Raw genomic sequence first — 22,845 nt, 5'->3', positions numbered from 1 at the left:
GGCTGCTCAGCTCGGGCTGGACTCGAACCGCCGTTGCTCAGAGCTCAAACTCTTGAGCAAGCTCTTAACCAACTGAGCCACTCGGCCGGCCCCAATAACTTATGATTTTGTTGTGAGAATTGAATTGAGGGTGGACAGCTAATCCTTGGTATAACATCTGGCACTGAGTGAATGTGCAGTGACCGTTAGCTGCTGCTAGTTAGATTTTCCACTTGCTCACTCTGTGGATGTCTTCTTACTCATGTTTGCTCCCACACCAGGTGTCTAATTAATTCTCCATTCATGGTTTTTAAAAATTCTATGACCATGGTGTCTTTTAAAAATTCATTCTAACAAACCAATACAGTACTTCTACACTATGTTGGAATTAGAAAAAAGGTACAGTTTTATTAATCTGGCATTGGTGAATACGATGCTGAGGAATTCATCCCTGTTGGAAATTTGTTCAAAATCATAGGTAAGTTTGAATTTCTCAAAGAAGGGAATTTGTGGTTTTTTTTTTTAATGGCCACTTCTGGTGAAAAACAGAAAATGTTCATGCTTAGAGATACCAAGTGTTGCTAACTAAGGTGCAAAATACACCTTACAAAAAGTAATGAGTTCATAGAACCATGTTAATCTAGAACTCAAAGTCCCATGTGTTCAATTTTCTGTATTATATTATAGAAAATTCCAGTTCCTGCATAATACAGTTTTATATATAGATAGGTTTATCTCACTGTGAAAACGAGTCACATTAGAAATATTCCAGCAGCTGAAAAGGCTAACATTTTCCTTTTTATATTTCTTATCATAGCATTTTTACTTTTTAACACGTATACATGCAAACCAAGAGGTTAACATGTACATTACTTAGTTTGGTATAAGTTACAGAAGAGCTAAGATGGAATGCCCAAATATAAAACACTTAAAGAAACAATCTTAAATTTACTTAACCTTGGTTGCACATGTGATTTTAAAAAATATTTTATTGAGATATAATCGATATATCAAACTCTGTACATGTTTACTATATACAATTTGATGAGTTTGGGAGTAAGTATACAACCATGAAACCATCACCATCATCAAAGCCAGAGATATATCCATCACCTCCCAAGTCTCCTCCTGCTCTTATTTTTATTAATTAATTAATTTATTTATTTACTTACTTATTTATTTATTATGGTAAGAACACTTAACGTAAGACTGACCCTCTTAGCAAGTTTTAAGTTTGTAATGCGTTGTTATAGGCACTATGCTAACAATGCTAGATTTCTGAAAGTTATTTTATGTATGTGTGATTTAACTTCTTTGGTGAAGAAAAGAACTTTTTATTTTAGTAGAAAATGCTGACTTAAGAGTCAGGAGTACTGGGCTGGAGTTTCTTCTAGAAGTGGCATCAGCTCTCCTTGTGACTCTAGTCCTAGAATCTTTCTAGGCCTTATGTTAAAAGAGTATGTGATCTGAGTATGTGATTGTTACTCCCCCTTCTGCCTCTGGAGACTAACTCCTTGTCTTTCTTCTTCATGTACTGGGATGGTACTCAAAAATATTTTGTTCAGGGGCCTGCCAAGTGGCTCAGTTGGTAAGAGTACAAGCTCTGAGCATCAGGGCCCCTGGTTCGGATCCCACATGGGCCAGTGACGCTGCGCCCTCTACAGCTAAGATGGTGAACAACAGCTCAACCTGTAGCTGTGCTTCCCTGAGTCGCCAGCGATGGCATAGGCTGCAGTGGGGCTGCAGTGGGCTGCTGTCAGCTACCATTAGTGGCGTGCAGCCAGCATGAGTGACTGGCAGCCAGCAAGAGCTGCTGTGAGCCGCTGTGCGCGGCCGTCCAATGGCCGGCGAGCGACTGCCTCACCCCAGGAAGAGCGCAATGATAATACCAACATGGGTCAGTGAAGCGACGTCCTCCACAACTAGATTGAAAAACAAAAGTACAACAACTTGGCTGTTCCCCTTCCCCAATTCCCCAACACTGTTCTCCTCCCCCAATTCCCCAATAAAATATAAAAAAAATTTTTTTTTGTTCAGCTGCTCTACTTATCACAGCCCTGATAAGACTCAGACCCTTCTGTCTTACCCCCAAAACATTGATGCTTTTTCTCTAGGCATTGCTATTGTTATTGATGAGGATTTTCAGCAATAGGTAGTATTTTAAAAATTTCTTTTAAGTCATTTGACATCTTGGTACCCACATTTTCTGTACAGTGCAAGCAACAGCCAGTTCAAAAATAAACTTAAATTTCTTTGTTGCCTTTTTCCCCTGCTGATGGAGCCCCAAAGCCCCCACTTTAACTGTGCTAAATTTGGAGTCTTGATTCCTACCACGCCCCCCCCCAAACTGTATCTGCAGTGATAATTCTCAACTTGATGACTGCCAATGGCACATATCTCGATTATTTTGTAGTAGTAGGCATCCTATTTTAATATATAGACGAGCTTTTAAAAAAATTGACTACCCGTTTTTATTCCCTCCCTTAACATTTCACTGAGTTTTTCTTCTTCGTCATCAAATGTGTTGGTGGGTTGGGGTGCGGTGGGGCCGCAGCAACTTTGCACGTTGCTGAAAGGCCTGCAAGCCCTGCGGCGTTCCTCAGCTCTTGCACACATCCTTCCATGTGGTTTTGATTTTATGGTGTAAGAGGGTTCTTCACTCCTTGATTCATTTGTGGTATGTTGCTGGAGCCGTCATTGTAATTACTCTCCCAGGAAGAAGTCTGAAGGTTCATGTCAGTCAAAGGGAACCCAGGAAAAAACAGCGAAGCAATATTTTTTTCCCAGGTGACTCTTCTGTCCTTGGAAAGGTAGAGAGCTCCCTGATCTCATAGAGTATATTATGCTGCCTTTTTTTTTTTTTAATGCAGAGAGTAGTGATATGGGAGCAGATTATCCAGCCCAGCGTGGTTTCAGGTCCTGTTCAACACAAACCAGGTAGTGGCAGCAGTTTTCCCTGGAGACTGTTTCATGTATTCAGGCTTGCAATTTACTATTTTGCTTCATCCCAAGTGAGATTTTATGAATCCCACTTTGCCCCCTTTGGTGATTTTTTAAAAACTATTTTTCACTTGTCATTTTGATTAACTGGAAATAATCAGAAACATGAAAGTATGGTAAAATAAACACCCACATACCCACAGGCTAGAATAAAAAGTTAACCTTTTGCCAGATTTGCTTTATCAATCTATATACATACTTTTGTTACTCATTTTAACAGGTAAACAATAGCTACTTAGGATGGTCCTATGAAAGAAGTGACAAATTATCCAGAAGGATACATTTTACTCTTGTATAAACTCTTTTTCAAATTAAGAATTATTATAATGAATTGATCTGTACCTTAAGTCCAACATCTTAAGAAAGCAAACACTCTAGCCCTTAAATACATGTAAGTAAAAAGCAATTTGTTTTCTTTGGATGACTTTTTCTGGGCTGTGGAAATTTTATTTGAAAATGCAATAAATATAAAACAAATATATTCTGGAAGTTCAAGTGATTTGGAGGATAATGAAGATTTCCTAATGTTGCCGAACTAGTGGAAAAAGTAGAGCAGTAAGTGGTCCAGTGTTGTTGTTTTTTTTCCCCCTGAGATTATGGAACTATGTACAGGATAGAAATTTTTTTTTTTAAGTTTTGTAATTCTCAGCTTGGGGTTAAAAGAAAAAGAGTTGGAAAGAGGTTTTTTCCGTGTGTTTTTTCTAAACGTTAGAATTTTAAAGGTATAGGGAAGCTTAAGCTATTTGTAATTCTAAAGAATGAGTCATTTTGGAAAGCCAAGATTCCAGGTATATGAAAATGATTATTTTAAGTGTTGTAACTTAGAAAAATCGATGTATTTTTTAAAAAATATGTTTATTTTCCCAACTCTAGTAGACTTTCTGTAATTTCACTGTTCATTTCTGACTTTGTTATTTCTAATTTTAACTATCGAGTTATCATGCAGCCTAATGTATTATAGGCTGGAAAGGTCAATAGATGTTGACAGGTTGGCTCTACCCCGCTTCCAATGGCCCTGGAATGGGCTTTCTTTTTTTTTTTTTTAAAGATTTTATTGGGGAATTTGGGGGAGGGGAACAGCGCTGGGGAATCGGGGGAAGGGGAACAGACAAGTTGCTGTCGTTTTGTTCTTCAGTCTAGTTGTGGAGGACGTTGCGTCACTGGCCCATGTTGGTATTATCATTGTGCTCTTCCCGGGTGAGGCAGATCAGTCGCCGGCCTCTGGACGGCCGCTCATGGCGGCTCTTGGCAGCTCACACCAGCTGCCAGCTGCTCACACTGGCTGCCAGCCACACACAGTAGCTTATGGCAGCCCATTGCAGCAAGGGCTGCAGCCTATGCCGTCGCCAGCGACTCACAGCAGCCCAGCTCCAGGTCGAGCTGTTGTTCACCATCTTAGCTGTAGAGGGCAGTGTCACTGGCCCCCATGTGGGATCCGAACTGGGTCCCTGATGCTCAGAGCTGGCATCCCATGCCAGCTCTTAACCAATGTACCACTTGGCCGGCCCTGGGAATGGGCTTTCTTAAAGTCCCTCAGGAATTTGGTTTCTCACATTTTTCTTTCTCTGAAGTTTACATGAGGCATCTAAACAGATGCAGGATACTTAATGGGTAGTACCCTAGGTTTATGCTGTGTGTCTTTAGAAAGTTGTTCAGCCTCTCTTGGCCTCAGTTTTACCATCTGTTAAATGGATGTTAATAGTACCTTCTTCCTGAAGGTAATTGTGAGGAATAGATAGTGATACGTAAACTGTGCCTAACATAGTACCTAGTACATGGTAAGGACAAGAAAGTTGGAGCTGCCATTATTTTTCTGCAGAATTATTTAGCAAACACCCAGAGGCAGAGCCTTGTACATAGATATTTTCACTTTATAGTAAAGACAAATCTTTATGGTCTGAATCTCATATCTTGTCCCATTACTTTGGGTGAATATTATCAACACAGTGGACTACAGGCTTCCTCTTTAACACATCCACTTTTTTTTACTTTACTAAGTTATTTACTGAGAAGAAGCACACTGCCCACCCCAGCCTTTCAAGAATTTTCCTGAGGTGTTTTGAAGAGCATATATGGTAACGGGTGCAAATTCTTCCCCATTATCAGAAGGTAACACATTTGCTGAGAAGACATGAGGTCACAAATTCCCCAAAGTTCCCCTTAATCTACCTAGCATGGCTTCTGACATGAGCAGTATTAAAAACTGCAATTCAAATATTTATAATGATTGCAAGCTTTAAATAGTGTTTTCTGGTACATGACTAAATTTTTCATTCATTAATAATATTTCATATCCTAGACAATGCCCATAGGCTATATTAAATAATACTAAAGAGCAGGAGGGAGATACAAAATATTACCAATTGCTAATTGTGTCTGTGGGGTGACCTCAGGCGAGGAAATGGCTTTCTGGTTGCTGAGTTCTAAACACTCATTGTCTCTAGGTGCTACTTTCTGATTTTGACTCATGGTCTTTTCAGTATCCATCTTTGCTGTTTTCCCCTTTTCTTTGTCTTTTCCCCTTTCTTGATTTGTTTCTCTACAGATACTTGGAATCAACTGTGATCCTTGGGAGTGATTGATTAGTTGTTTTTTTGTTGTTTTTTTCCAATTATGTCTGCTGACTTGATAAAACTTAGTGTTGTTGTCTGCACACCCAAATGGTTTATTTTATTTCTAGAAAGCCTATACTGTGGATTGCCCTAGACAATTGCATTGGGAGAGGGAATTCATAGCGTGAATATTAAAATTCTTGTCCATTCCATATATCATTTGGCAGAGTTGCATCAATACACTGGGCCAGATTTGAGTTATGGACTGGAAGCACACACTGTTTCAGACCACTGGTGTTCTCAGGCAGTTAATAGTGTCGTATTTTGCAAATGATGCTATTGTCTCGAGGTGCCAATTTTAACCCAGGAGAAAAGTTTACATGGCCGGATATGATATAAGATTGTTCCTTCCCTAAACTAAAGGCTTAAAACAATGACCAGTGACCGTTTTCATTGCTAGTCTTAGTTCTCTTTATTTTTCCTCTATACATCATGTCGTATTCACATCTGAATGGTTCTGTCTACCACTGAATAGACAATTTTCTTCCTTTCTAATCATTTGAATAGTCTAAAAGAAGCACTTGTTAAGTATTTCCTGGTGGATGTGGTGTGAGAAAAATCTATAATTGTTCTTGATTGGGACATTTCACAAGGCAGTCAAACACTAGATATTATAATCTATGATAAATGATAGCACATTTTAGGTTTGCATTTGTGAGATCTTACTATAATGTTCTGAGAATGTATAAACATTTTCTTTTCATAAGGCCCTAGGCCTAAATTATGGCTGCTCAGGAACAAATGGTTTCCATACTTTGTGAAACGTGTGCGGGCGAGCCTTCTTCCAGCAGCCGCCGCCATCATCTGCACTGTCTGGAGCAGGGGTCATTCAGCATTTAACTCCACCTGCCCTGGCTTTTTTTGTCACCAAGATAAGAGTTGTTTCATGTTTTATTGAATATTTACTTATGCAAACCTTTAGAGTCAGGGATTCTAAAGTGAATGAAGATGGCAAGGGAGGAAGGGGAGATTTAAAACATAGCTATGTTTTATATAACACAGTTTAATTCCGTACACACACACACACACACACACACACACACACACACACACACCAGGGGTATCAAAAAAAAAAGTATACAGTGCTGGCCAAGTGGTTCAGTTGGTTGAGTTAGCTTAAGAGTGCAAGCTCTGAGCAATGGGGCTGCAGGTTCGATTCCCACATGAGCCAGTGACGCTGCGCCTGAGCTGAGCTGCCCCTGAGCTGCCAACAGGTGGCAGGATGGCTCAGCTGGTGAGAGCATGTGTCCTGACAACAAGACTGTCTGTTCAATGGTGGGCTATGCCCACCCGCAACTAAGACTGAACTCGGTGCCTTGAGCTGAGCTGCCACCCAGGTTGCTCAGTGGATAGAGCGTGCGCTCTTAACAGCAAGGCTGCCAGTTCGACTCCCGCATGGGATGGTGGCTACGCCCACCCGCAACTAAGATTGTAACACAGCACCTTGAACTTAAGAGGCCATGTGCTGCCGTTGGGCAGCCAGATGGTGACTGGCGACCTCCATAACTAAGATTGAAGGACAACAACTTGGCTGGTCCTCCTCCCCAAATCCCCAACACTGTTCCCCTCGCCTAATTCCCCAATTAAAAAAAATATATATATGCACATCTTAAGAGATGTTAACATTTTGATAAACATTGCTCAAGCAGTAGTTCGCTGTAATCATAAGTGTTTAGATGCTGATGGTAACCACTTTGAGCACCTCTTATAATTGCAGAAGTCAAATGTGACTTATATTCATCTTTTGTTATTGGTATATATTAGTACAGTTTTTTCCTTTCTTAAAATGTATATACATTTTTTTGGCACCCTCTGTATATGTATTTATCCTGGAGTGCTGACTCTAGGGCAGTCTGAATGGAGCAGTTAGCAAGTTGTTCACATGTTTTTTTCCTGCAACTCACTTAGGTAGATGTAGGAAAGAGTCTTTTACTGATTAAGATTATATCTATATCTATGTCTATACCTATATCTATATATCTATGTATGTATCTATATATTTATCTATGTATCTATATCTATATCTATATCTAATCTATATAATCTATGTATCTATATCTATCTATAGATATCTATCTATATATCAGTGTAACATACAGACAAGATGGCTATCTTTTAATATCTAGAAAAAGTGAATGTAATTCAGCTAAGCTTGTGTTGCAGCTACATGGGGAACAGCCATTTCTTTTCCCTACCCAGTGACCGCCCCTAAAAGTCTTAATACTTGTGAGTTTTACAAGTATTGGTAGATAAATAGTGAATGGAGCATACTTCTTTATAATCTTGACTGTATCATGTTAGATCATAAAGGGAGAAAGGAATTAATGTTCTGAGAGCATTTGGATTTGAATCCAGGTGTCTAAAACATGGGCTTTGTAATCAAGAGAGAAACTTTTGTGTTTATTTTTATTTTATTAGTTTCAGGTGTACAAAACAATGTAATAGTTATACATTTCACCCCTCACAAAGTGATAACCCCTCTCCCCCAATCTATTGCCCCTCTGATGTCGTATACAGCTATTACAATTCCATTGACTCTATTCCCTATACTATACTCCATATCCCGTGAGTATATACATATTAAATTATAGTTGACATACAGTATTATTCAGCTTCAGGTGTTTAAAATTAAACTTTTAACAGCTTTTTTGAGGAAGCATAGATATTAGTGTTTTATTAGAGTACAGAGGAGCTTTTTTTTAGGAGCACAGATATTAGTGTTACTTCCTGGCCTCTAAAATAAGAACTTGTCCCTCCTTGATCACTTCCTAAATATTCATAGCTTCCTTTTCTTTTCTTTTCTTTTTTTTTTTTAAGCTGAGCCATCCTGCTACCAGTTGGCAGCTCAGCAGCTGCTCAGCTTGGGCCGGGAATCGAACCACTGTTGCTCAGAGCTCAAACCCTTGAGCGAGCTCTGAACCAACTGAGCCACTCGGCTGGCCCTCATAGCTTTCTTTCTTGACGACAGAATCTGTGGCATTTGATGACTGATTGTAATTTAGAATTGTGGCCTAATCATTGGGACATATCAGCCAATTTGCGGGACGTGGATTCATTGAGCAGAGGTTTCTTGAGTTCCTACCGGGTGTCAGGCATTGTGCTAGAAATGATTATTATTTGTCACATGGTAAAACATTGCTTTTGCATTAAACATTTTTTAGTGGAAAACTGATTTGTTTTTTTTTTCTCTAAAGTTGCTATTGATAACAATTCAAATGCAGTTCTATCCATTGCAATGTCTCTTACAATTCTGGTTCGTTAAAACGATGCTTTGCACAAGTAGCTCTTTCATTTCACTTTTCTCTGACGTGCTCGCCCCTCAGAGACTCCTTGTTCCTGCTCACACAGCCTTGACCTGGCTGCAGGATTTTCACATTCTGTTGCTTCTTGATTGGCTATCACAATGATCAAGTTCAGCCAAGTTGCCATAGGTATCTTTTTGATTTTCTTTCAAATTAAACATGGATTGAGAGAATGTTGGCATGCTTCAGGGCAAGAGGTGCTAAGACTATCTTTGGGTTTTTTTTCCAAGATACTGCTTTGTTTTCAAAATATATTAGTAAAAAAAAAAAAGTATCACCAAATTAGAATTACCATTCCTCTATAGCAATTTAGCAAGACGAGTAATGTTTTAGACACAACTTTAGAAGTATTTTGTTTTCTTTTGTTCCTTACGAGGAACCAAATACTGCGTCTCAGTTGGCACCAGCAGATTAATAAAGCCTGTGAAAAAAATCTTTACCTTGTTAGAGCAGTCATCAAGGAGGTCTGTATATGAGCAGGCCAGTGCGTTCCAATATATCCCCTGCCTCTCTCTCTAAGGCTTAGACAAGAAGGGTTTAAAAGTGCAGAATTTTCAAGTGACAAAGTATTAGCATTGCATGTAAATAAAGCAAGTATTTTAATCAAAACGAATGATCCTTAAGGCACTTGCTGTTCTACACTGGCTCGTACCTTGCTCTCTCAGGCTGCCTGAGGCTGTGTTCACTTTTAACAGCCTCTGAGACTTTTCCATACCTCCTCCCTTTTAGTAACAATACCTATCATTTATTTTTGTTGTTTTTGTTTTTGTTTTAGCTGAGCCATCCTGCCACCTGTTGGCAGCTCAGCGGCTGCTCAACTCAGGCCGGGAATCAAACCGGCGACCCTGTTGTTCAGCACTCACAATCTTTGTTGTTGTTTTTGTATACGCAGGTCTTTTTCAGCCCCATGCTTTACTGAATATTATTCAGTACTTCATTTATTTCTTGCAACAGCCGTATGTAGTTGGTATGGATTTGGAAGCTCCTAGGCAGGGAGTTTAAGAGGGCAAAGAGGTGAGGTAAGAAGCTCTTAAAGCTAGCATGTGATGGAACCAGAATTTAAAGCTGGGCCTGACTCCAGACAAAGCCTTTGATCCCCCAATTTCCCAGCTTGTACTGCCTCCCAGTCATCCAGTCTCATGCTTCCTTTATCCGTTCCCCATCATTGTTGCCCTAAATGCAAAATTTATCCCGCATTTACCACTAATCTATTATAGTAATCATCTTTCAGAACTCAGCTCCTCACTTCGCCACGCTCTCCACGTCGTCACTTCGGTTCCTCAGGTGTCAGGAATCAGGTATTAGGTTAATGACAGAGTTGCTTCTATTTCTGTACGATGACTTCGTCCATCTTCTTGCCAGTTATTAACTCAGCATTTAATGAGCACCAGCACGAGCGGTAATGAAATTTGGGTTGCAGGCCATAATGCCTCCTTTCTGAAATCTTTCTCTTGTGGAGACCCCCTCCTCTCATTTCTCCCAATTTTCTGGGAAAAGGAGGGATAGCTTCTCATTTCTCTGGCCCCAGCTTAGCCATTGTTTCCCACCACTGTAATTTCCCAACACTGCATTCATTTCTGCTTCTTTTGCCACGTTATCACGTATCCACAAACCTTCACCGTCCTCCATTAGCTTCTTCACACTGGGGTCATAAGCTTCTGTAAACTCAGCATCAGTAGGTACCATGCTGGCGACTTATGAGAACATGTCCTTGATCTCACTTTCTCCTCAATCACCTGTTGAAGTGACTGCATCTTGAAACATTTCTAATTCTACTTTTCAAATTTGTATCGTCTTTTGAGTAAGTACAATTTATGTGGCTCAAAAATTTTTTTAATTTTTTTTAGCCGAGCCATCCTGCCACCTGTTGGCAGCTCAGCGGCAGCTCAGCTCGGGCCGGGAATCGAACTGCTGCTGCCCAGAGCTTGCACTCTTGAATGAGCTCTTAACCAACTGAGCCACTCGGCCGGCCCTGGCTCAAACTTTTTTTATCGTCACTTAATTAAACTTGTTCTTCGACCTTTTGGTAACCGCAGGTCCCTGATATTTATTTATTTATTTATTTATTTATTTATTTATTTAATTTTATTTTTAGTATCAGCATATTGGTAGACTCAGGATTCTGACTGAACCTATGGTCAGTCTCTTAGACCATTTGGACTGCTACCACAGACTGGGTGGCTTATAAATAACAGAAATTTATTTCTCATAGTTCTGGAGGCTGGCAGTCTAAGAGCAAGGTACCTGCCTACATGGCTGGGATTATGAGACCCTTCTTCCACATTGCAGATGGCTGTTTTCTTGTGTCTTCACCTGGTGGGACAAGGGCTAGCTAGGTTTCTGGCCTCTTAGGAGAGGACCAATCCTATTGATGAGAGTTTCATCTCATGACCTAATTACCTCCCAAAGGCCCCACCCACCTCCAAATACTGTCACATTGGGATTAGAGTGTCAACATGTGGATTTTGGGTGTTGACATAAGCATTCAGTCTGTAACAATTATCTTACCAGCTGCCATATTTTTATCCATATGCTTTCCCCGTTGACCTTTTGTGATGCAGATCGCATGTTGCTAAGGGGTGTTTGGTGGGTTCTTTGTCCTCAAGTGGGATGTATTACTCCATGGAAACCCTTTTCATCATTGGTTTTGGAGTCTTTATTGCATTTCCCCCACAGTGACTCTTCTAAATGGTTTTGTTGGTCTTTATTCCATACTGTCTCTTATCACTCAGGTGACAAGCTTGCCACTTAATTTACTGAGATGAAAGCTACCTACTGAGAGCTTACCAATCTTTTTCCTCATTTTCACCACACTTGTATTTTCCTGTTACCACAACCTACCCTTCTTAAAAACTTCCCTATTTAGTCACCCATTCTTTTAAGTTTATTTTTTTCTTCCTATTTCAAATGAAGGAGGCCTATGGTATTGCCCTTTTGGTTCTGCTTTACTCAGCCTTGTTCAGATGTGATTTGTTCCATTTGTGTCTTCTGCCTCTCATTCCCAGCACTGTTCCCTTTTACTCTGAAGAATTTTTAGGTTATCTTCAATATTACATATAAAAGTGTCCTTTGTTTCTGCAACTTTTAAAATGGATCTTGCCATTCTTTACATTGTCCAACTTCTTGGAAAAAAAAATAATTTGAAATCCCCATAGGATCCTCTTTCTTGCCAAACGTTCATTCTTTAACTTCTAAAAAGTTGCAGGAAGAAACCTGATTTCAGTTTACGCTGTGGGCCTCTTTGAAATTGTTTGAGAACTTTAAAATCTCTCTATATAGACAAACCCTGTATCTTCATTTGCATGCTGGAGAGCTCCACTTCCTTAGCCAAATTAACTTGTCCTAAAAGTGAATTCTCTGTATGCCTTCCCTCAACCAAATCTAAAAAACAAAACAAACAAACAAAAAAACGAACCCACAGCTCCAAACAGTTGTCTTGCTGTTGATTTTGGTGATACCTCCGTTCTCTTTCCCAGGTTGAAAATTTTTATTGCCTTTTCAAATCGTCTCTGTCCTTCAGATCCCCATACTCTTATTATCAACACTTGTTAGGTTTTGGTTCAGAATGAATTAAATCCACCCTTTGTCAAATTTTCCCTTGCCAATGCTTTGGCCCAAATCAATATTTTTGTCATGATTATTGCAAAATCTCTTAACTGATTTTTCTCTCTATTAATCACTCTTCTTTCATTAGTTTTATACATCAAATCAAGTTAGCTTTCTATTATTACTCTTTGGTCATGTCATTCTCCTTAGATTTTAGGAACGTTTCAGTGGCTGGCTGAGGTTCATTTTGTTACTCAGGTGATATTCCATGTTCTGTTGGGTCTGGACCCAGTGTACATTTTCAGTCATCTCTGAAACCATCAAGCATTTACTCTGTGATCCAGCTGAACTGCAACACTTATGGTTCCCAAGCATTTGCTCACATTGTTGGTTTTTTTTTCCCTGTCTAAAATGCCTTTACTTCCCCTTACTTTCCTTCTGTTTGAAGTCTAGCTTATAAGACCCATTTCGAATGCCTGTAGTGAGCACCTCAGTTGAGAAGATAATGGATTAAAGCAGGAAATTTCAATATGCACATTTATAATCCTCACCTCACTTGTTAACATAGGTGTTTTCATGCCTGTTCATATAACCCTTCTAATTGGATCCTTTTCAAGGACTTTTTAAATCATGTCTTCTATTTTCCCGTTCCTCAGAACCTTCTAGCAACAGATACTCGGTATTATTTTCTTGATTAGTCCCTTGTTTACATTATTTATTATTTAGCCAACAGTGAGAAAGGGTACATGAGCTTGGTAATCAGTCGTCACTGGGATCCTCTTAAGGGGGTGGGGGGTGGGGGGTGTTGATGTGAACAATGGATTGATGAACTCATGCCTCTTCAGTATCCAGCTCTTTTTTCCCTTTTGAAAGGAACCTTATGATAAACCGACTTCCAAACATTTCTTTATTTTTTTGCTCTTAAAGACACAGGAAAGCACACTCGAAGCATTCTTTTGTTCTAAGAACTAAAGCCAGACTGCCTGCGTTTGAATTCTGGCTTTGTCACTTAGTAGCTGGATGACCTTGGGCAAGATATATAACCTCTCTGTGCTTCACTTTCACCCTTTGTATAATTGGAATAATAACAGTACATCGTAAGGTTTTTATAAATATCAGATGAGTTAAGACACATATAGTATATTAAACAGTAGTGCATATTGTGCACACTATAAATGCTGGCAATTAATATTACTAGTAAGCAATGAGGAATTGCTGCAACAAAAAGGGGAGATATTAGAACTTGTGATTTCTAATTTACTTCCCAGATTACTAAAGTGCTATGGTTTTAATACGTGAGGACAAGAACCATTAAGATCGAGAAACTCTTAAAATACCGAGCATAGTGAGAGAGAATGAGTGGAAACGTCAGGGAGAATTATGGAACCCAGCCTCATATTTGTTTTGTAATCATATACACACCACCCGAGTTAATTACTTAAGCCATTAAGAATATGGGTGATTACTTGTGTGATGCCTGGTAGACACTGAGCAAAGCATTTATCAAATACTCCCTAGATGCTGGTATTATTAATATTGAGATGAATAATGCATGGTCTTTGAGGGATGCTCAAACTTGTGAGATAAACTGGTAAAGACTTACAGTCCAACACTGAAAAGTGCTATCACCACAGGCTCACATGATGGGCCACAGGCCTCTCTGCCAAGCCCAGAGGAGGTGTCATCGGAGCTGCATCTTTAAAGATGGTCAGACTTTTGTCAGGAGGACAGAAGTCTTTTGCTATATAGATTTTAGTCCATTTCAATAATGCAAAGTAGGATTTTGTTTTGCTTGCTTTATTAAGATCTGCGAGGACAGCAAAGTGCCAAGTGCCAAGGATGGTTTACTTGGTATGAATGGAATGTTGATTGTACCAAGTGTTTTATTTTTAATAAAATATTTTAGATTTTTAAATACAAACTTTTAAGAAAGTTGCTCTTGAATATTTGGAGGACAGCATGCACAGATGCACAGAATGCCTTGGTGTCACTATCTTTGGCATATATTTAATAAAAACAAGAAAAATGCTTACATTAGCCATTACGTAGATGGACTTTGTCTGTGGTTCCTGAACCTCATAACTTTGGGAATAACCTGGAGGAGCATTTAATGACATGGGAGCCGGGACCTAATCCAGATAAACTGAAACAGACTCTCTGAGGGGAAGCCGGGACTCTGTGTCCAGGAATCCCAGATGTTTAAAGGACTGTGGGAAAAAGCATTGCTCACTGTGAGCTTCTGCTGTTGACATGGAAACCACTAATCGTGGTACTAATTCATACTCAAAAGTGAGATGACACACCATAAGAAAACACAAAAGTGACTTGAAACTCAATAGGCGTACTTATCTAGTACCTTACTTATCCTCAGAAGCAGCTAGGAGAGGCAATAATTTGAAGTTACTATAACTCAGAAAAGATATTTAGACTTCCTAAAGTTCTATTGCTACTGCTAGAAACTCAGACAATCATTTGGTCTTTTGTCTCCATTATATTGTTTTCATGGAAAATGGTCCAAACTCCTTGAACTCTTTTTTTTTTTTTTTTTCCTCTCAGTGAGTAACAGTCAAGACTTGGAAGGTGTGTTTACCTGGAGGGAGTTTTCAATAAGTTTCAATTATTTAATGTAAAACACATGTGTGTTATGGTGGGGAGAAGAAAAACAACCTTTAGTGGGAAAAGTCGGTAATTTCAGTCCAAACATGAAGAAAATAAAACTTAGCTTCTTTTAGGAGTCTGCTTGGCCACGTGAGGTTGTCAGGAGGTTGTTTAGTGTTCTGTGTACACGAGCTTGTCTTTTCCAGATCTCATAGTTAGGAGCTTCCTGGACTGATCGTCACATAGTGTTGGCCATAGCCTGGTCACAGCAAGTCTTCCTCTACTTCGATGCTGCTGTGGCCTCAAACCTCAGCTACGCCACTGCAGTTGTTAATTCTGAGTCCTCCTACACAAAGGGGACAGACTTAAGAATATATGTTTTGTTCTTCAGCTAACACAGCAGATGATTTATGGTACACGTTACATTCAGCCACAACTGAGAACAGGACTCATCTAGAATGTCACAGGTCCAGAGCAAAGGACAGTTGTTGTATGAACAAAGTGGGTCTCTCAAGAGGTGGCTGTGGGGGAACAGATGTTGATGGATGTTCTGGATCCATTGAGAAGTTCTAGACAGCAGGTATACCGTCCAACAATGTGTTCCAGCATCCCTGGCCCCTGGCTTTCCTCATGTCTGCTCCCGTGGCTTCCACAGGTGCACAGGCTAGAGATCTACTTGGACCTCGGCCTCATCTTCTTTTGCACTTGAGCCTGCGCTTTCGCTTCTTCCTCCACTGGGCTCTCATGGCGCGGAAGGATCTAAGAAGATGACGTCAAGCAAGAATATTTTTATTATGAAAAATTTTAATAGGATAGCCCCCTATATCCATCACTCACAGTCAACATTTATTGTCTATAAGCATACATATTCTATATATGCTTCATCTGTTCTTTTTCTTTTGTCCCTGCTGAAGTGTTTTAAAGCAAATCTCAGATATCATGTATTTTACTCTAACAAGCTTCATTATTTACCTATAAAATTATTGTATAGGCATGATGCCATTGCCACATGTAACCAAATTAACAATAGTTCTTCAGCACCATTTAGTACCTTTGGCAACCGAATTTCTCAAATTGTCTCCCAAAATGGCTTTCTATAATTTGCTTATTTCAATTGGGATCCTACTTTGGGAAAAGGACATTTTTAAGGGTGGTACTAAAGACACACTTAAATAACTCTTTATTCCTGATGTAATTAGAAAAAGTGAGGGAAAAACCCAAAACCTCATGGGATTTCTTAAGTATTTTGTGGAAGGAACTAATACTTTTTCTCAATTTTCTGTCCTTAAGGAGTACTATGATCTGTCCCCTGAGAATGAGCCATCGATGCACTTTTTAAACAATGGTGACCACAGTTTCTGGTGTAATGAGAGATTGCTTTTCACACTGCATTCCGTGTCAGTGCAGATGCAGTGACTTCATGTTCTAAAGTTAGTCCTGCAATTACCATTCTGATTGCTCTTAGAAAAATGCACATGGAGGATACAGTGACTCAGCAAAGAGTTTTGTCCGTGGGTTATAGTTTTTAGCATTCTAATTATGATGGAATTGCATAAGGAATGTAAAACTTAGTGTTGCATTATTCTGCCACCGAGGCCTTTCTATCCACTTACCACCACCAGCTCCAAGCACACCCAGTCTCCTTTTCTTTATATTATTATTTTTTAAAGATTAACAAGGGTCTAGGACGCATGGTATACAGTTTAATTGTAAAAATCCATAGAAAGCACTTCTTTTTTTTTTTTTTAAGATTTTTATTGGAGAATTGGGGAAGGGGAACATTGTGTTTTTCCAGGACCCATCAGCTCCAAGTCAAGATGTTGTCCTTCAATCTTAGTTGTGGAGGACGCAAGCTCAGCTCCAAGTCCAGTCACCACTTTCAGTCTAGTTGTGGAGGGTCACAGCCCACCATCCCATACGGGTGTCGAACCGGCAACCTTGCTGCTAAGAGCACGCACTCTCACCAGCTCAGCGGCAGTTCAGCTCAGGCGCAGTTCACTGGCTCATGAGGGAATCGAACCAGCGACCCTGTTGCTCAGAGCTTGCGCTCTTAACCAACTGAGCCACTTGGCCAGCCCAAGAACTTCTTAATAAGAATAAGCTATCCATTCCCTTGTGATTACAAAGATTCATAGGTTATATTTAAAGAAAGTAATCCAGACAGTCCAAAGAGGCCTAATATAAAGATAAATTGATATTCCCGTGGCACCTCGTCTGTGAGGTGATTGAATATTTTTATTGCAAACATGTGAATGGATGCTCTGAGTTGAGTAAGACATGGCACCTACCTTCGAGGCAGGGCTATCTTCTGAAGGGGGATGAAAGCAGGGCATGGGGAGGATTAGTAGTTTGGGGGGGAAGAAAGCTAGAATCATGGAGGCCATCTAGAAGTTCTTGCAGTTACCTTGGCACAACTTTAATTAGCACCTGGATTGGGATCCCATCATTAGGCAAGAAGAAGAGATGCTAGAAAAGTTTAGAAATAGCCTCTCAGCTGGTGACTTACTAGGTCTGGGGAATGAAAGAAGGTGGTGACCAAGAATTTGCACTGTAATACACAATAAAAGGTACTCATGTTTTTGAAAAGAGACATGAAAATTGATAGGAGAAGTTTTATTTTTTTAAATTTCAATATTTTTGCTTTGAAATTACAGGCAGCTAAGGGGAAATGTTCACTAAATATCTAGTTTATGTGGCCAGGATACAGGATAGAAATGGGAATTATTAATTTGGAAGAAGATAAAGCCATTTATTCATCTATGTAAAATATATTAACCATCACATGCTAGAAACTATTATGGTGCCAGTGGTAAAAATCTAAGTGTCCTCAAGGAGCTCATCATTTAGTGGGAATGAAGATAAATGAGTAAGTTCTCAGGGGATGGACTGTATGATTATGTATAGTTTACACAATATTATGTAGATTTGGTAGAACCAATAGATGTGTTTTTCTGTAACTTCCTCTCCTTTCTTTTCCTACTCGTTTTCCTTTTTAAAAAGTCTAATTTATTAAATGTATTGGAGTGACATTGGTTAGTAAAATTATATAGCTCCCAAGTGTACAATTCTGTAATACATCATCTATATATCACATTGTGTGTTCACCCAGAGTCAGTTCTCCTTCTATCACCATATATTTGACCATTTACTCTCTTCTACCACCCCACTCCCCGTTACCCTTTGGTAACTACTAAACTGTTGTCTGTGTTTATGAGTTTTTGTTTGTTTCTTTGTCTTGTTCCTTTGTTGCTTTCACTTTTACATCCCACATATAAATGAAGTCATATGATTCTTGACTTTTTCTGTCTGACTTATTTCACTTAGCATGACAACCTCAAGATCCATCCCTGGTGTCTCAGATGGCAGTATTTCATCTTTTTTATGGCTGAGTAATACTCCATTGTGTAAATTAGGATTAGGATAAGAACCTGCAATTTGATTTATTGATGTTGTTGAGTAGAAGAGGCAGGATTGGGGTCAGAACTTGTGTTTGTTCTGTATGCCTGTGGTCCGGTCATAATTCCTAAGCAAAGCCTACATCCTGAATAAGCTATGTGCTGCTGTATGGGGTTACGACCCATCTGTTCTCTCCTCCTCACTGTTCTCTGCCCATCTAAGCCACCATTGTAGCTGCTGGGCCAGTTGTGTTATGAGCAAGGTTTGGGGCACCAATCCTAATTCATTTCATCACCTTTTTTTCTTTTCTACTTGTGCTAGGGATGGAGGAAGCTAGTCATTATCTCCAAAAGATGCAAATAACCTTAACAGTTTGGTGTATCTTCTGGTTGAAGGCCACTTTTTTCGGTCTTCCATCAACAGAGAGAGAGAAAAACAAACAAACAAAAAACTAAAATAGTCCACTAATCAAAGTGTCAATCTTTAGCATTCTCAGAGTCAGGAAATGTTGGTTTTACGTTTTCATTCATGGTTCATCTTGAATTTTCAATGTACAAAATTATGGTCTTTTATTCTGATTTTTATGTCATTTCTTATGCTCACCCAGGTGACACTTAATAGTTGTCTTCCTCTTGTTCTAAAAGGGCTTTTGCAGACATTAAGGCTTTGGTCTCTTTATTTAAAATAGATTGACAGTCTATTCTGTATATTTTTCAAAGTGCAATGGATGCATAGTGTTTTTAATAATCAGTAATAAACGTTACAATTTATTTTTGTAAAGTTGGTAGCATAATAAGGCCATTTAGTTATACCACAAGAAAGGAAAGCTCATAATGGACTTCATATGTTTACGCTTGCAACTTCCTGAGTCAAGTTTTCTGCACCATGTAATGGTGATCCATTAGTGATGCAAGATCTTTGGGATCTTTTAAACACCCTCTTTATAGCCATTATTTGAAGAAAGATTAATCTGGTGGTAGGTTCAAGCCTATAATACCATGACTTATAAATAGGCTGGTTCAAGTTATGCTTGTTCCAGTTTGAAAATGTAACTTAGATGTATATCCTGTGAGATACAAGACCAGTTTAACAATGGAATTGGTTGAGCCTGAAAGAACTCAATAAATGGGAGACACTACTTCTCTCTCTGGTAGCATAAAAAGTCATTTTGATCCTTAAAGATGGTTAACATAGGAGTATAATCATCACTAGCAAAATGCTTGCTAGTTCCTTGGGGACCCCATGCAATGATTTCAGTGTATGTTAGAAACATCTGATGAAATGTATCCTGTTGTTATGCTGTGTCTTCAGAAGGAGGAAAACTGAACAGTGGACAGAAATGTAAAATTGAGAACCATTTTCTTGTTATATTCTTAAAAACAAACATAACTGACCTTCCTCAGAGTTCTTTCTGTCTTGCTTCAAGTGGCTGGATTTACAGCCCCTTCTCTGGACTCCATAGGAGCTTGTATGTACCTCTATCATAGCACTTACCATATTGTATTGGTTTTATTTTCATATGTATCCTAAATGAGTAGGGCATATTAAAGCCAGCAGAGGGATGATTAAAGAACTGTGGGTTTCACTCCCAGTCAATTTCTCCAGTCATTTCTGGGCATCACATGCAGTCACCATATGACATCCATCATGGTTTTGCTGTCTTGCTTAGACAGCCACTAGTCAATGTCTGTGACTCATGAAGTCCTTTGAGGGAGCCCCACCATGACCACTGCTCATGACAGTGCAGGTATCAGGCAGATTCTCACTTCTGAAACTTCTCAAGTTGCCACCCTGTAGGGTTTGGAGCCATGCTGGCTTCCATGAGGAGACACTGGCACCCTCTCAAGCTTTAAGGTGTATTTTGGTCATGTGAAAGAATACTGTTCGGGTCTCTCCACAGTGCCTCTCAACCAGCTCATCCAGTTTTAATCCCTCACCCTTTTAACTTTTGGCCAAGGGTCTGGCCAACATCACAAGCCTCGCTGCCTTGACTTTTTATCTGCCCTCGCAAAACTCTTCCCTCCATCCCTGATACCAAACAAAACTGGCGTGGAGCTGAGAAAATGGGAGAAGGCTCATTTCTTCTAAAAGTGTTTAAACTTCAATTATCCGAATTCAGATAACCCTGTTAAAGGCATGTCTGTGTTCCTTACTGGACTGAACTCTACAAGGACAGAGACTGTCTTTATCTTGGCTCCCTGACACTTAACACAAAGTTCAAAGAGTCAAAGTTAATTGGAAGAAGAATGATTGTACTGTCTCGGTCAGACTTAGTAGTTTTCACAACTCATCTTAAGCTGAAATAACTCCCATCAGTACCCTCTGCTTCTCATCCATTAAAGAATATTAAATATGTAAATGTATGTGTTGCTCAAGTTCTATTTTAAGATTCCTTTTAGTGGAAAAAGCATTGAGTGTATCTTTTATTTCCCTTGAGTCATCACTGATCAATGTGGTCTTGTGGATGCTTTGCAGTGTAAGAGTTCTGTGGTAGGTAGTGCTTCCTGAGCCTCCAAATTTGTGGCAAATTAATAATGATTCTTGTGGGCTTTTCCCCCTTCTGTTTTAGGTGTGGAATATTTGCGTCTAGTGTGATTTAGCTGTTAATTTTGTATGCCCATAGGAATGTTCTCTAAAAAAAAATTTGCTTAAAAATGACTGTGGTATTTAAATTAATAGTCACTAATATGGTAGGCCCTAGCAATAAATAATATCTGATCTGAAAGTCTTCACCACGATCCTTAGAAAAGGGGCCAGCAAGTTTTATCTGGAAAGAGCCAGAGAGTAAATATTTGAGGCTTTGTGGATCATAAGTCTCAGTAGCAACTCAACTGGGAAAAAAAATTGAGATTTCAGATGTTAAGAGACTTACGATTACCTGGCTGGCAAGGACCAGCCTTAGGATTTTAACTGATTCCACTTTGTCATGATTCAAAATAATATCTGTAGTAAGGTATTTGCATCTGCATTCTCAGGCAGGAGCGATTACTACCTGCAAGGTGCCATACCATGTGCTATGGTGGCGATACAGGTTCAGTTATGGGACTCCACAGTTTAGAGGGGGGAGGTAGTCAATAAATAGCATCCCTGTTACCTGCCCAAGTCAAGTGGCGAGGGATAACAAATCAAGGTTTTCAGCTGAAAAATGAAGTATTTTTGTTACTGGTAAAGTTGATACTAGAGAACATGGCTTTGATGTACAGCAAAAATGAGCCTCCTTATCCCATACCTTGGATTCAGACAGACCCATGCAACTAGGCAGTGTGGACAACCGCAGGACTGCATATGGAGGCCTGCTTCTGTAATACTTGGGGAGTGCAAGCAAATTCCAAAAAAAGGAAAAAAGGAAGAGGGTGCATGTCTGCAATGTGTGGTTCTTCGTCCCAAATTCCCCATACAGAGAACGCCTTTCTATTTTCTTGGGAATTAGCGAGATATAGGAGAATGTGCATACTATGTGAATAGACATGCCAACCCCCTTCCTCCCTCCCTCGCCACGTGAAGAAGCAAACATCAGAACTAGAGGGTTAAGCATCCCTCTTTTTTCTGCCCAACATACGTGTAGAAGTGGCACAATTGAGTTGCTTTGGAATTTACAGTGAAGAGAAATTACTTCCAGGATTGGAGAAGAAGAAACGTTTGATAGAAAACATGGATTTAGATAAGTCCTTGAACAATTTTCACTTGGATATGTGGAGATAATGGGGGCAGGAAGAGGCAGATAAAGTGAGTATCAGATGCAAAGGTGCATTTGAGCGTTCAGGAGGTCAGTTGTTAAGTCACAGAGCTAGGATGACCAAATGCCCTGATTTGCCCGAAACTCTGGATTTCAGCCCTTGAAAGTCTCGCATCCCAGGAATCCCCTCAGTCCTGGACAAACTGGGAGATTGGTTCTGGAGTATCAGGCTAAACACTTGAAACTTTAGTACATTGAACAGTAGAATACATAAAATGGCTACATGTAGGGCAGGTCTCTGGAATAGTGGCATATATGATGGTGGTGGTGGGGGGACAAAAAATGTAAACACATTTTAAGAGGTGTTAACACTTTTGTCATTGTTGCTCAGGCAGCAGTTTGGCATAATCAGAAATGCCGGAATGCTGATGGTAACCACTTTGAGCACCTCTTGTAATTTCAGAAGTCCAACATGACTTGTATTCATCTTTTGTTATCGGTATGGAGCATTACAATTTTATACAGTGTTTTCCTTTCTTAAAATGTGTATACATTTTTTTTGGCACCCTCTGTATAATTACTTCCTCAGATGAGCCACTAGGTTGGAAATAAAGGGTGAGAGGCCAAAGGCCATCAGTAGACACTGCGAACCACTGAAGAATTTTTGAAGGGTGTGAGGGTTACATCGAATCTCAGAGTATGTAAATGTGTACAAGTATGTTGAATATAAAACCAG

The 22,845-nt window shown here is 39.6% G+C and overlaps 1 protein-coding gene across 1 annotated transcript in view; it reads left to right on the top strand.

Moving 5' to 3' along the window:
• Positions 1-22,845, top strand: part of RSPO2 (R-spondin 2) — a 155,000-nt gene that overhangs the window by 23,099 nt on the left and 109,056 nt on the right. The window lies entirely within an intron of this gene.

This window comes from Hipposideros armiger, unplaced genomic scaffold (genome assembly GCF_001890085.2).
Source record: "Hipposideros armiger isolate ML-2016 unplaced genomic scaffold, ASM189008v1 scaffold_593, whole genome shotgun sequence".
In the NCBI taxonomy this organism is placed as follows: domain Eukaryota; kingdom Metazoa; phylum Chordata; class Mammalia; order Chiroptera; family Hipposideridae; genus Hipposideros; species Hipposideros armiger.
This window is presented reverse-complemented; position numbering and strand designations above follow the sequence as displayed.